Raw genomic sequence first — 12962 nt, 5'->3', positions numbered from 1 at the left:
GTGACAAGAGCAAGTCAGAGACTCAAAGTTCTCATGTTCTATATCCTGAATCTTGTCTGCCATTTACATGATACTGGTTAGGAATGTGATGGACAATCTTTACTTGCGTGAATGAATGCAGCTCTAACAATACTCAAGATATCCCAAACTATCCAGAACAAAGCAATCTGTTTGATTGGCACCTAACAAGATAATGATAGTATGGAAACACCGCATGCTGAAAGATCCCCTCTCCATTGCAAACCAACCTGAGTTGGAATACACTCTTGTTTCTTAAGTATTACCAGCTGAGTGACTGAGGACTCCTTTCCTCATAGCATTGTGAATAGCCCTTTGTCTGAAAGATGGCAACAGCTCAGAATGGCAGCTTATAACCACATTCTCCAGGGCACATGGGACGGGACAATAAATGATGACCTGGACAGTAACATAAACAAATATATTCGGCATCCCCTCCAGAAAGTCCTTCTCTTTTTGTCAACCATAGAATACTGTTTCTTTCTCTCATGAGGGATATGACAATCATGCAGTAGTGCTGCTTTTATCGTTGTAGTACCACTCAAGTAAATCCAAACATTTTAGCTGCTTAAAGTTCCAACCCAGGCCAACTTAGATAAAACAAAATGAAACTTATTTAATTAATATGAAATTACCCACAATCATTAAACATAGTCATGAACACTAGGTGTTCTGTTGAAATTAAGCTACATTAACAGCGGAGATAAGATGTTAAGTGTACAAATGAGCTCCTATCCCTCTTCACATGATTTCAAATTAAGGATTACACTTAACAGCTAATTATTAAAATGACTGGCGCCATTTATTTATCTGATATTAATGCTTACGTTAGTCTAAGCAAAGTAAATCCCTCGATTTTCCTTTTAATATCCTCCCTTTAACAATTTCCATGTCATACCACTTCTCAACAGCAGCCAACTCTTTGAGGATAATTTATGATTTGAGATGGTAAATTGGATGATTCAGATAACAGTGTGAAGGATCATTGGACACACAAATGATCTATGGCTCATGTGGCTATGGACTTGAGCCACTTGCATTTATGAGCTGTTCACAACCCAACAGTTGCTAGAGATAACAAAAACACAATGCAAGGTGGTGTTTCATTATCAGGTCTATCTTGCAGCTGAATGTCCAACCAAATATCACAATTTATCAACAAATATTAACTTTTAATGTTCCAATTTCTTGAAAGAGGGGCCTGGTTCAATTTTTTAAGCTTCATAACATTTCAGTTGAAATCATAGAATAAGAACCATAAAATGGAGAAAGTGTCAATCAATGTCCAATGTACCTGAACCATCTCTTTGAAAAAGTATTCAATTAATTCTACACATGCCCTATTTTCCTGAAAATTATTCATCTTAACCTATCTATCAAACTCTCTTTTGATCCTGCTTGACATTTCTAAGGGCAATGGATTTGTATGAGAACTCACAGTACCTTCTCTTTTAACCTCAGGTTACCTTTGAGTTTTTCTATGAATTACCTTAAGTCTCTGCCCTCAAGCTATGAGTTTTCTGCTACTGGAAGCTGTTTTGCATTTTTTACTTTGTCAAAACCCTCCATTACTTGGGTCAGTTCTATAACTCTTCATTTCATCTTCTCTGCTCAAAGGAGCTGAAAAATGTGTTGCTGGAAAAGCGCAACAGGTCAGGCAGCATCCAAGGAACAGGAGATTCGACGTTTCGGGCAAAAGCCCTGGACAACCAGAGTTTCTCCATTTTGCTATCCCCCACACCACCATCCACCCCCCCCAGCTTCATCCCTAATACAATTCCAATAAATATCTCCCACACCCATTTTGAAGGTTTTGATATTCTTCCTAGAGTATGATGCTCAGAATTGCCTGGAATACTGCAGCATGTAACATAAAATTTAATGTAACCCTTCTTATTCCAATTTTCTCTTGTTTCTTTAAACAATGCTAGTTCTTGTTCTGGAACAGTTCCACAGAAATCCAAAATTCCATAGTGTTTTCTTGCTGAAATACACATTCTTTCTTTGGGAATCCAGATGGTGAATCAGCTGTTTTTTTTTAGAAAAGATGGAATGGTCCTGCTCACTGCTTGCCTTCCTGACATTCACAGATGTTCACTTTCCATAAGGAGTCCTTGGGTGGACATTAACATCTGGCTTTTCTACCCCCATAGCCTGCAAATACTGATGTACTCCAAACTGTCAAATCATTGCATCTGACTCATAATGCATGCACTTTGTGTATTTTGATTAAGGATTCTAATATTGGGAATGTGAATTCTGGGCTGGGGTTAAATGGGTTTTTAGTTCTGTGAAGATGATGTGAGCTTTCAGAGTCAGAAATTAATTTCTTCATTTAGAAAGAGGGCTGACAGCATTTCCAAGAAATCATGTGAATTAAGCTAAATGACTAGATAAACTATTTGGCTTTATTGTTGCTGAAGTGATTACTAAGTTAAGCTTTTATAACCTCAGAGAAGAGAGGCCAGATGCTGTCAGCAAGTTCAGTTCATTAAAAAAGGACCCATGCTAGCAGAAGCATAGTTCAGTTCTGGGAGTCTTTCAGCCATCAGGTCCACAGAGAAATCTTAAGGTATTTTTGCCATCAATGTAGGTAGGTCTGGAAAAATATCACTGAGATGTTCGTAGTGTTTACTGAGAAATATGAGTGAGTTAGTTTGTGTGTCTCTGGATGAGAGACAGGAAATCATATATTAAGTATGTAAAAAGTATCGGAAAAAATGTGACCTCATTAGTTGCATAAGAAATTAAGAAGTGAAATTAGGAGCGATACTTCACTGGGTTTGAGTACCTACAAAAGATATTGTTGGAAAACAATTATTTTTTACTGTTTATGATAAAATCTGTACAGATTATCTTAGACACAGCTTTGTTTTATTTTTCTTTCTGTAATTAATGAGTGTTCTTTTGTTTAAAGTGCATTGCTAGCCTTGTGTGAAAATCTTCAGTTATCGTAACAAAATTGCAAAAATAATCTTATGATCTATCAAGCCAGATTTCCCTTTTAGATTTTCCTTATCCAGTATCACCATCAACTGAGATTATAACAAGATTTTCATGATTTCATACTGTACTGGGTAATTCTTTTGCTCACTGCACCATAATTATGAATTACTGATTCTCTAAAAACTTTCCTTGATATAGCAAGATAAGTGATGTTTCAATTTAGTTGGGACATTAATGTCAAAGAAAGGTGGTTGAAGATTTTATTCATACAAAGATCTTCAATTTTCCTGAAGTATACAAAGATTAAAAAGGCTTATTGCATTCATTCTAGTTCAGACTGGAAAGGTTTGAGCACAAAGATGACCCTCCTCAACATTGTTGATGCTCAGAATTTTATCCTTAATTCAATTTATTTTTCTCCCATGCTTATCCATTTGTTAATAGTTCCATCCGTGATGACTGCAAGAATGAAGAAAAGGTTTGTATACTGATGGACAAAATAAATTGTTGGAGTGCAGCATTTAAAAGAGCTAGTAAAAATGTAAACTAATGTGAATTTTTACAGCATATTGTAAAAATGTATACAGTTTATCTGTATTCAGTTTAATTCTCATTGTGTTTGACAATATTAAAGTGATGGCTTTACCCCTGCCAGCCTGACAGAAACTGGATGATTGGACTGTTAAAACTGCGTTGAGACTTACCTGATATTTTATTTTGATTCAAGCACAGAATGTAAGACGTTTCAGGGAGGTAATGGCCTGGTGGTATTATCACTAAGCTATTAATCCAGTGACCCAGATAATATTCTGGGGTGCTGAGTTCATATCCTCCCATAGCAGATGGTGGATATTGAATTCAATAAAAATCTGGAATTAAGAATCTAATGATGATCTGTTGTTGATTATCAGGAAAAAAGTTCATCCTTCATGGAATTCGAGACCCAGAGTATTATGGTTGACTCTTAAGTGTCCTCTGGGCAATTAGGGATGGACAATAAATGCCGGCCTAGGCAATGACACCCACATCCTATGATTTTTTTTTGTAAATGCTAGTGTCACTAGTAAAGCAAACAGTTATTGTACATCCCTAATTGTTCTTGAGAGCTTAATGGTGTGCTGCCTGGTTCACAACTGATTAACTCGCTAAGCTTCTGTGTGTCAACAGTCTGAAGTCAGTCAGATTTGGTAAAGATGGCAGATTTTCATCTTTAAAGGGTAAGAGCGAATTTGATGAATTTTTACAAAAAAAATTGATAACATTAACAACACCATCGTTTGTTCCAGATTTATTTAATTGGCTAAATTTTTATTTCCCAGCTGCCAAGGCATTCTGTGGTATTTAACCTGCTGTTTTTAATGGGCAAAGGACATAGATCAGAAACATTTTTTGTTTTTAGTGAAGGGTCTTTTAGTAAATGCACGATTTGGACTCTAATCGTGATGCTAGATGACAGCAGTTTTAGCTATAAGCCTGAGCAAGAAATAATTGTAGTCTTTTTGCAAGGTCACTAAGCCAAAGGAGGAGTTTATACACTTTTTCCCCCATTTTGCATGAAGCTTCAAGGAGCAGGAATCTTCCCTGATTGTAAAGCATCCCAAAGACTCTGAAGTGAGGTATGCCTTAGGGCTGGAAGTTGTTACTTTTGTCCTGATAAATGACAAGATGTCTAAGGTTCAAGCTCCTGCCATCCAAAGCAAATTACTGAGCCTGTTAGGATGGTGGCTGAGTGTTAGAAGTCAAGGAGTAGGGGTAATGGGCAGCTTTTCTATCAAACAGAATGTCGAATAGAATTGATTGCTCTCCACTGTGATGCAATTGTCATTTCAATGATTGGGAGGATAGCAGCTCTGGATCCCTCTACTTTCCTGCTTCTATCTGGATTAAGTCCTTGGCAAGGAGGTCTGTGGACTGCTTTCCCACTCCACTCACAGCAATAACCGTTTGTGACAGCACAGTAGTTCAATGGTTAGCACTGCTGCTTCACAGTGCCAAGCACCCAGGTTTGATTCAACCCATGGGCAACTATCTGTGTGGAGTTTGCACATTCTCCCCATATCTGCGTGGATTTACCATGAGAAAAGCAAGGTTACAGGATTCAAAGTTTCTGAAAAGATTTGTAGCTCGGGTGCTTGTGGTTGTGGTTCTGTTCGCCGAGCTGGGAATTTGTGTTGCAGATGTTTCGTCCCCTGTCTCGGTGACATCCTCGGTGCTTGGGAGCCTCCTGTGAAGCGCTTCTATGATCTTTCCTCTGGCATTTGTAGTGGTTTGAATCTGCCGCTTCCGGTTGTCAGTTCCAGCCGTCCGTTGCTGTGGCTGGTATATTGGGTCCAGGTCGATGTGCTTATTGATTGAATCTATGGATGAGTGCCATGCCTCGAGGAATTCCCTGGCTGTTCTCTGTTTGGCTTGACTTTTAATAGTAGTGTTGTCCCAGTCGAATTCATGTTGCTTGTCATTTGCGTGTATGGCTACTAAGGATAGCTGGTCGTGTCGTTTCGTGGACAACACTACTATTATAGGACAAGCCAAACAGAGCACAGCCAGGGAATTCCTAGAGGCATGGCACTCATCCAAGAATTCAATCAATAAGCACATCGACCTGGACCCAATATACCGGCCACTGCAGCGGACAGCTGGAACTGACAACCGGAAGTGACAGATTCAAACCACTACAAATGCCAGAGGAAAGATTACAGAAATGCTTCACAGGACGCTCCCAAGCACTGAGGATGTCACCTAGACAGGGGACGAAACGTCTGCAACACAAATTCCCAGCTCGGCGAACAGAACCACAACAACAGGGTTATGGAAATTGGTTGGGATGCAGGTCTGGATGGAGTGCTGTTTGGAAGGGCAATGTGAACTCGATAGGCCAAATGGCCTCCTTCCACACCATAGGGATTCTATGATTTCTGCCATCAAGTAAGAACCTTAAAGGAGCTATGAATTCCCACTTAACGGCCTTACCTACTTATCACTGATAGCAGCACAGTGATGGGCAGTAGGCTTACTTGGTGAGGAGTGCAATCCTGTCAGGCTCCTACAGGCGTCATTTTATCAAAGGCACCCAGAGCCTGAACAAGGAACTTGACATCTCTCTGCTGTTGCTACAAAGCCCATCTCCTCTTGACTCTTACCTTCCATCACCCCCTCTCACCACAATGTTCTGCACAGTTATCAATCCCAAAGAGAACCATCCCCAACAAAATATGATGCCTGATCCTACCCCAAAGGATCCCAGACCCAAAATCCCAATATGTCCTTGGATTATCTCTGTAGTAATACCCCTGTTCTATAAGGGGTATACAGTGTCCAAAAGAAAATAATTGAGACTGGGTGCGCTCTTACCTTGTACAAACTAACACTCCAAGTTCCATGTACTAGGGATTTCAAAATCTGATTTGAATGGAGACAGATGATTGTTTAAATGGCCAGCTTCTTCCCATTCCCAATTTGCTACACAGGCCTCTCAGTAAAGATGGGAGCTACAGAGTTCAGGGACAAGGATTATCAGGATATTGGGCATTTTCTGGAAGGTCTTCACCACTTGTTATCACAAAAATGTAGGCCTAGGAATTCATTTCCTGTAATTCATAGGTGAGGGGTGATCTAGTCAAGTTAATCAAAGCTTTTAAAACAGTGAAGAAAGAATTAGGGTAGATGGACAGGAGGAAATGGTAGTGAAAATTTAGAATTCTTTTGAGCAAATAGCAATCAGTGCTAAGTTAATTATGAGTTTAATAATGTTTTGTTAACCAAATGTATTAAGGAACATGTGCCAAAGAAAGGAAATGGAATGTTATCAAAGGTCTGCCATGACCTAATTAAATAATAGAACAGGCTCAGGGGTTTAATTAGTCTGGTCCTGTCCCTATGTTCATGAAATGCTCTTTTCATCAAAGATTACACCATTTCAATTGGTTTGTCTAATTGGTTAGTGATAACAACAGTGCATGGTATGATGTTCAGAAATATTGATTAGGAAGTTCTTGATCAATGATGAACTCCAGTGATGTGAGTTAATGTTTCAGTTGCTGAGAGTCTCTGATGTCTCAGTGACCTGTGCAGGAAAGGTGCATGTCCACATGCTGAGCAAGGACAAGGTTATGAGTGCATGATGCCCAACAGTGAAAAATGCTTGCCAAAAGTCACTGTGCAAGTTCACGAGGGTAATCAACCTCTTCAAGGGGAAGGATAAGTCCCATCAAGTGTGAAGGAAAATCATTAATGATATAGTTGTGAATTTATTATGAACAATTATAATCAACATCACATTTCCCCTTTCTTAGTTCACAATCATTATAAACTATTGTACACAGAATTTTACAGGTGTGAGTAGGTTTTACAAATTATTTGAGAGCTTAGAAATTAAAGCTCAGGAGAAAACGGGAGAAAGAGTGACTGACAGGTTTTTTTTGTTTTAGATTCTGGGTTGGTATGATGAGAATCATGTCATGGCAGACAAATTGGGCAGGTCATGGAAGGGCTGACACTGGAGATTCAGTGGGGCAGACATGTTAAGCATTTTAAACAAAGGTTTTAAAGGGCAGGGAGAACATGCTAGGTATTGAGCAGCAGACACCATATGAACTGTGGTTCACAATAAAATAGTAATTGTGAGAAAAGTTGAATTCTTGATCTAAAAGATAGGAACAAGTTTGATTTCACTGCCAACAACCCCTATTAAAACACTGGAGAAGTAATTTTATCAGAGTCCGAGAATGTGAAACCAGTGATAGCCACAAAATATATATCTTTTCTGACTCTAGTTCTGTTAAAGTTGTTGTTACAAAAATCGAAACTGACAGTGAATTGATACCACTCTTTCTGCAAGTGGACCAATGTTGGAATTTTCCCCAGCATGTCATGTCATTAAGGCTAGCTACAAATAATTAAGCTATACTCACTTAAACTATGATAACAGAATATGAAGTAGAACTAGGAATGGGAATAGTTCACACAAACATTTGAGCCTGTTCTGTTATTGCTGAAATGCAAATTACCCATGGACGAAATGTGTTGCATAGATTTCATATGGCTCATTTCTTTTAGATAATGGTTTGACTGCAGTCTTGACTTCTGGTCCAATTTGAGTTGCTCTATCTGAAAGATATTAAAAGCCTTTAACTTCCCTTCTAAAATATACAATTAACTTATCACTATCACAAATGTACAATTAAAAGAAAAATCTTTGGTCAAAAAATTAGGCTTTGTGTAATGCCATTTGTTCTATATTTTGAAGTTTCCAAAGACAGCAGGCTGTGTTTCTGACCATGTTGTCATGTCCCATGCAGTGTCTCTTGTCAGAATGAACCCACTGATTAAGTGCTATGTTATCTGATAAAACCTTTACATCTGCAGGATCAACCAGGAAGCTGATAAGGAACAAAGGCTACCCCATTATGTTGTGGCTGAAAATTTCATTCTGTCACCCAACCAATTGACAACAGTGGGTCGATAATGAGAATGATTGAGCCACCCAAAACTATTTTCACCTCATTTGCCATCCAATTTACCCCAGTACAGCATTCCCTTGAGCAAGATATGACAATAAATGCCATCAATTTCAATTTCCAAAAAATACATCCACTTATACAAACATAAACCAACTATTCACCGATGTGCATTCCTTAAGGCCATGTTTTGTGGGTTCTGACCTGACTCACTGAGAGGTAACAACAAAGGCACTAGCAAAATGACAGTGGTGGAAGATGAGTATTGTCACCTGAAAAGACAACTGCTTTGTGCTCAACATTTCCACTGCTACTCCCATTGTACTGCACCTCAGCATTTATGGCAATCTGTAGAGGAAAAACGTCCTGGGCAGATGCATGACCCAGGATGCACAGTTGAGCACTGTTTTCCACAGCCATGATTAGCATCAGTCTGAACCTGCTTGACAGCAAGCATGGACCTTCTGACCTCAGTCTGTGCTTTCATTGCAGAACTTCATCACTAGATACCTTCAACCAATCTGCAGTGCAAATTCAGATAATGTCCATTAGATGTTACTTCACAGTTGCTTTCTCAAATTGTGTCATTGGGCTGCTACTATTTCAGTGCTACAAAGCATCATCTCTAATTTCTGCCTGAGGCCCTGAATGATATTGGATTTGGATCCCCATCATACTTGATGATATGATGGAGTTGTCTGGCTGGTGTGTTAAATGAAGCAAGTAGCTTCAAATGCTGTCAACTACATTCTCCTGGAGGCTGCAACATCTCCCTGTCCATGACCAAGCCAGAAGCTGAGGTGAGAGTTATTGCATTTGACATCAAGGTAACTGAAAGTTAAATGTGACACCAAAGAACCCCAGTAAAAGTAGTGTTAACAGGAATGAGGGGAAGCTTTCTCCACTTTTTGGAGATCTAACTAGCACTATAATCATTTGCTGTTCTGGAAGCTAATCTTCAGAACATGGCCACATGAGTTTCTCAGGACAGGGATCTAGGTACAAGCATCTTGAAGTGGTTTATCAATGACCTTTCCTCCATCACATAGTGGACATGAAATGTCCATTGATGGTTGTTCTATGTTCAGTATAATTTGCAACTCTGTACTCACTGAAGCAAATACGAGAAAATGTTTTCACTGAATATAGGTGTGCTCAGTTATTGCTAATTTCTAACTGTCCTCAGTAGACAATGGTTCACAACCATCTTGATTAGATGCAATTAAAATATGCTATTAGGAGTTCTAGTGACCATAAAAGAATGGTGACATAGTTCCAAGATGATGTTGTTTTCATGCATCCATTGAATTTGTCTTTCTCATTGGTAAAGTTGCAAATTTGGAAGGTACAGTTGAAGAAACCTTGGTGAGGTGACACAGTTTATTTTGTACACATTAGTATGCACTGCTTCTCAGTGAAAATTGATGGTGGCGGATTAGATCCCATTTAAACAGGTTGCTTCCTCTTGGATGATGTTAAGCATTTTGATTGTTCTAGGAGATGCCGGCAATTGAACAGTCTTTCACCTTACTCCTAACTGTGTCTTGTAGATAGTGAACAGCTTCTGGAGGAGTCAAGGGGCAAGTCATAACCATAACATGCCTGTCTAGTTCTTGCATGCAACAAATATATTCAAAATATTTGGGCTTGGAATGATAAGGGAAAATAAAATTTAAGTTATATCATGTTCAGGCAACTAACCTCTCCAACAAGGGAAATCTATGTGGGAGCTACTATAAATCAAAAAAACATAACCATGCTAGTAACATCAATATTTCATGTGCAAACATAGGTCAGACACTTAAAATTCTGTGGCAAGTAATTCATGATCTGATACGCCAGATGATGTCCTCCATCAAGTAGGCACATGTCAAGAATAAATGCAGTACTCTCCACCTGCTTTTTTTTCTTTCATTCATGGTATGAGGGGGTCATTGGCTAGGCAGGCATTTACTGTCCATCCCAAATTGCCCAGAGGGCAGTTAAGAGTCAATCACATTGTTGTGGGTCTGGTGTCACATGTCGACTCGACAAGGTAAGGATGGCAGTTTCCTTCCCTAACAGGCATTCGTGAACCAGATAGGTTTTTTCTGGAAATCAATTTTCAAGGTCATCATTAGATTTCCAGATTGTTTTTATTATTGATTTCAAACTCTATCATTTGACATGGCGAGATTCAAAACTGGGTAATATCCCCAGAACATTACCTGGATCTGTGGATTAACAGTCCAGCCACAATACCAGGAGGGCATTGCTTTCCCAAAGAGGCCATTGCCTCCACTATCTGCATGGGTGCAGTTTCAGAAACACTCAAAAAGTTTAATACAATCAGGACAAAGCACTTCATTTGACTGACACTCTACCTACCACTTTACACATTCAGTTTCCCCACTAATAATACACAGTGGCAGCAATATAAGAAGCACTACAATAACTCACCAAGACTTCTTTAACAGCATCTAACAAATTTGTGATCTCTGCCATTGAAAAGAAGAGGGCAGCAGATCCAAGCCACACAATGTCTTAACTTGGAATTTTGTGACCATACCCTCATTGTCACTTGGTCAAAATTTTGGAACTCACTTCCTAACAGCACTGTGGACTTACAGATGGACTGCAGTGGCTTGCCACTATATTCGCCAGAGCAATTAGGTTGAGCAACAAATGCTGTCCTTGTTGGTGATGTCCAAAGAATAAACAGACACCATTTTGGTATAGCCTCTGTCAGAGAAATGCAACAGTGAATCATACACAGTAGAATGATCAGTAGTAGGTCAGTTAGCTCAGCTGGTTCGAGCATGGTGCTAATAACGCCAAGGTCGTGGGTTCAATCCCCACACTGACCATGTGCAGTGCTCATCTCGTCAGCTGTGCTGCGTCAAGGTTTGTCGTGGCTTTTTTTTAGGGGCGGCACGGTGGCACAGTGGTTAGCACTGCTGCCTCACAGCGCCTGTAGACCCGGGTTCAATTCCCGACTCAGGCGACTGACTGTGTGGAGTTTGCACGTTCTCCCCGTGTCTGCGTGGGTTTCCTCCGGGTGCTCCGGTTTCCTCCCACAGTCACAAAGATGTGCGGGTCAGGTGAATTGGCCATGCTAAATTGCCCGTAGTGTTAGGTAAGGGGTAAATGTAGGGGTATGGGTGGGTTGCGCTTCAGCGGGTCGGTATGGACTTGTTGGGCCGAAGGGCCTGTTTCCACACTGTAAGTCTAATCTAATCTAATGATGTAAACCAAGGCTGTATTCCTTCCTGGAACATGAACTCCTTTCTGAAATATTTTCACCGTTGAGTGCAGGTATTAATGTTGTTTTAAATTATTAGAGTTCCACACATAGTCATACTCAGTTGACTCTCAGCTTGACCTTTTCTGGCGATGAAGGTGCTGCAGAAATGAGGAGCTGTTCTATATGAGCAATTGTTATCGTTGCTAAACTCTGATGAGCAACACCTTTCCACTAGGGGTCTCTTTCCTTTGTGCAGACTTCCTATGAACACCCCACTAAGACTGCATGGATATTAAATCCAAGGCCAGAAGTAGTACAGAGAGGGGAAGGGCTGGCATGTTGGCTGCAGTATTTCCTGCCTGCATGTTTCCTTGGCAGGCAAAGACAATTTTAACATCCCACTATCTAGATACTTACTTTAAATAGATATCAAAAAAGAAATGGAGTATCCTTACCGATAAAATATAAAATCCCGACCTATAAAATATAAAATGCATGCTTTTTTGCTTGAAACTTACTGAACATCAGGCAATTTTCACCGGATGATTTATTTTCAGACTATAAATGAGTGTGATGAGCTCAAAATTTATTCTTTACATTTACCCTTGGTCCATCCTAATCTGAAAATGCTGACTGTTGCTGTTTCACAGTTCCTGCAACACATGTAGTTATCTAGTACCTTGCCCATGCATGAGATTAAATCATAAGGATTGGCATTCCAGTTGAACATCACTGATATCATCAGCAACTTGATTACTTGGGAAACAGTCAGAAGTGTGCATTGGACTGCTTAGAAATGTAGGAGGTTGAGAAAAATCTACATTGTTCAAGCCTCTGGCACTTTCAGATCTAGCCAAATATTTTCAACCTCCCAGACTTGAAGTAATTCATCTGAATGAGAAGATGAATGTCAGCTAGTTGCTGTGCACAAAACCTATTCAAGTATTTATTGTGGCCCACAAGCTGACCCCATGCCTAAAGCAGCAGACTGTAAATGAACCTACATAACAAGCTGACTTTTTATTTCAGTATTACCGTATCTGTTTGCACTTGACCCTTAGCAACCAGGAGAACATCAATCAGCTGGGTGGAACATGGAATTTTAAAATAATCTGTAAGAGAGAAAATATTACTTTAAAAAATCTGAGCTTTGACAACACAATGAATTAAATACCAAAGAAAATCCACTCTTTTAATTCTCGAATGTGAAGTGTTCTTGTTCTGTATTCATCCAGCTCAGTTAAATCATGCTCAGCAAAACAAAAACTATTAAACCTATTCTAAAAGTTGCTAGCTACTTACAGTTGTATAACTTGAAT

General features: G+C 39.5%; 1 non-coding gene across 1 annotated transcript; it reads left to right on the top strand.

Moving 5' to 3' along the window:
- The first annotated feature begins 11192 nt into the window (after positions 1 to 11192).
- Positions 11193 to 11266, top strand: trnai-aau (transfer RNA isoleucine (anticodon AAU)). Its single transcript has one exon. It is a non-coding gene; the product is annotated as a tRNA-Ile (tRNA).
- Positions 11267 to 12962: the final 1696 nt, after the last annotated feature.

Source organism: Hemiscyllium ocellatum, chromosome 11, assembly GCF_020745735.1.
Source record: "Hemiscyllium ocellatum isolate sHemOce1 chromosome 11, sHemOce1.pat.X.cur, whole genome shotgun sequence".
Taxonomy (NCBI): domain Eukaryota; kingdom Metazoa; phylum Chordata; class Chondrichthyes; order Orectolobiformes; family Hemiscylliidae; genus Hemiscyllium; species Hemiscyllium ocellatum.
Note: the sequence above shows the minus strand (reverse complement) of the source record. Positions and strands in the feature narration are given on the sequence as shown.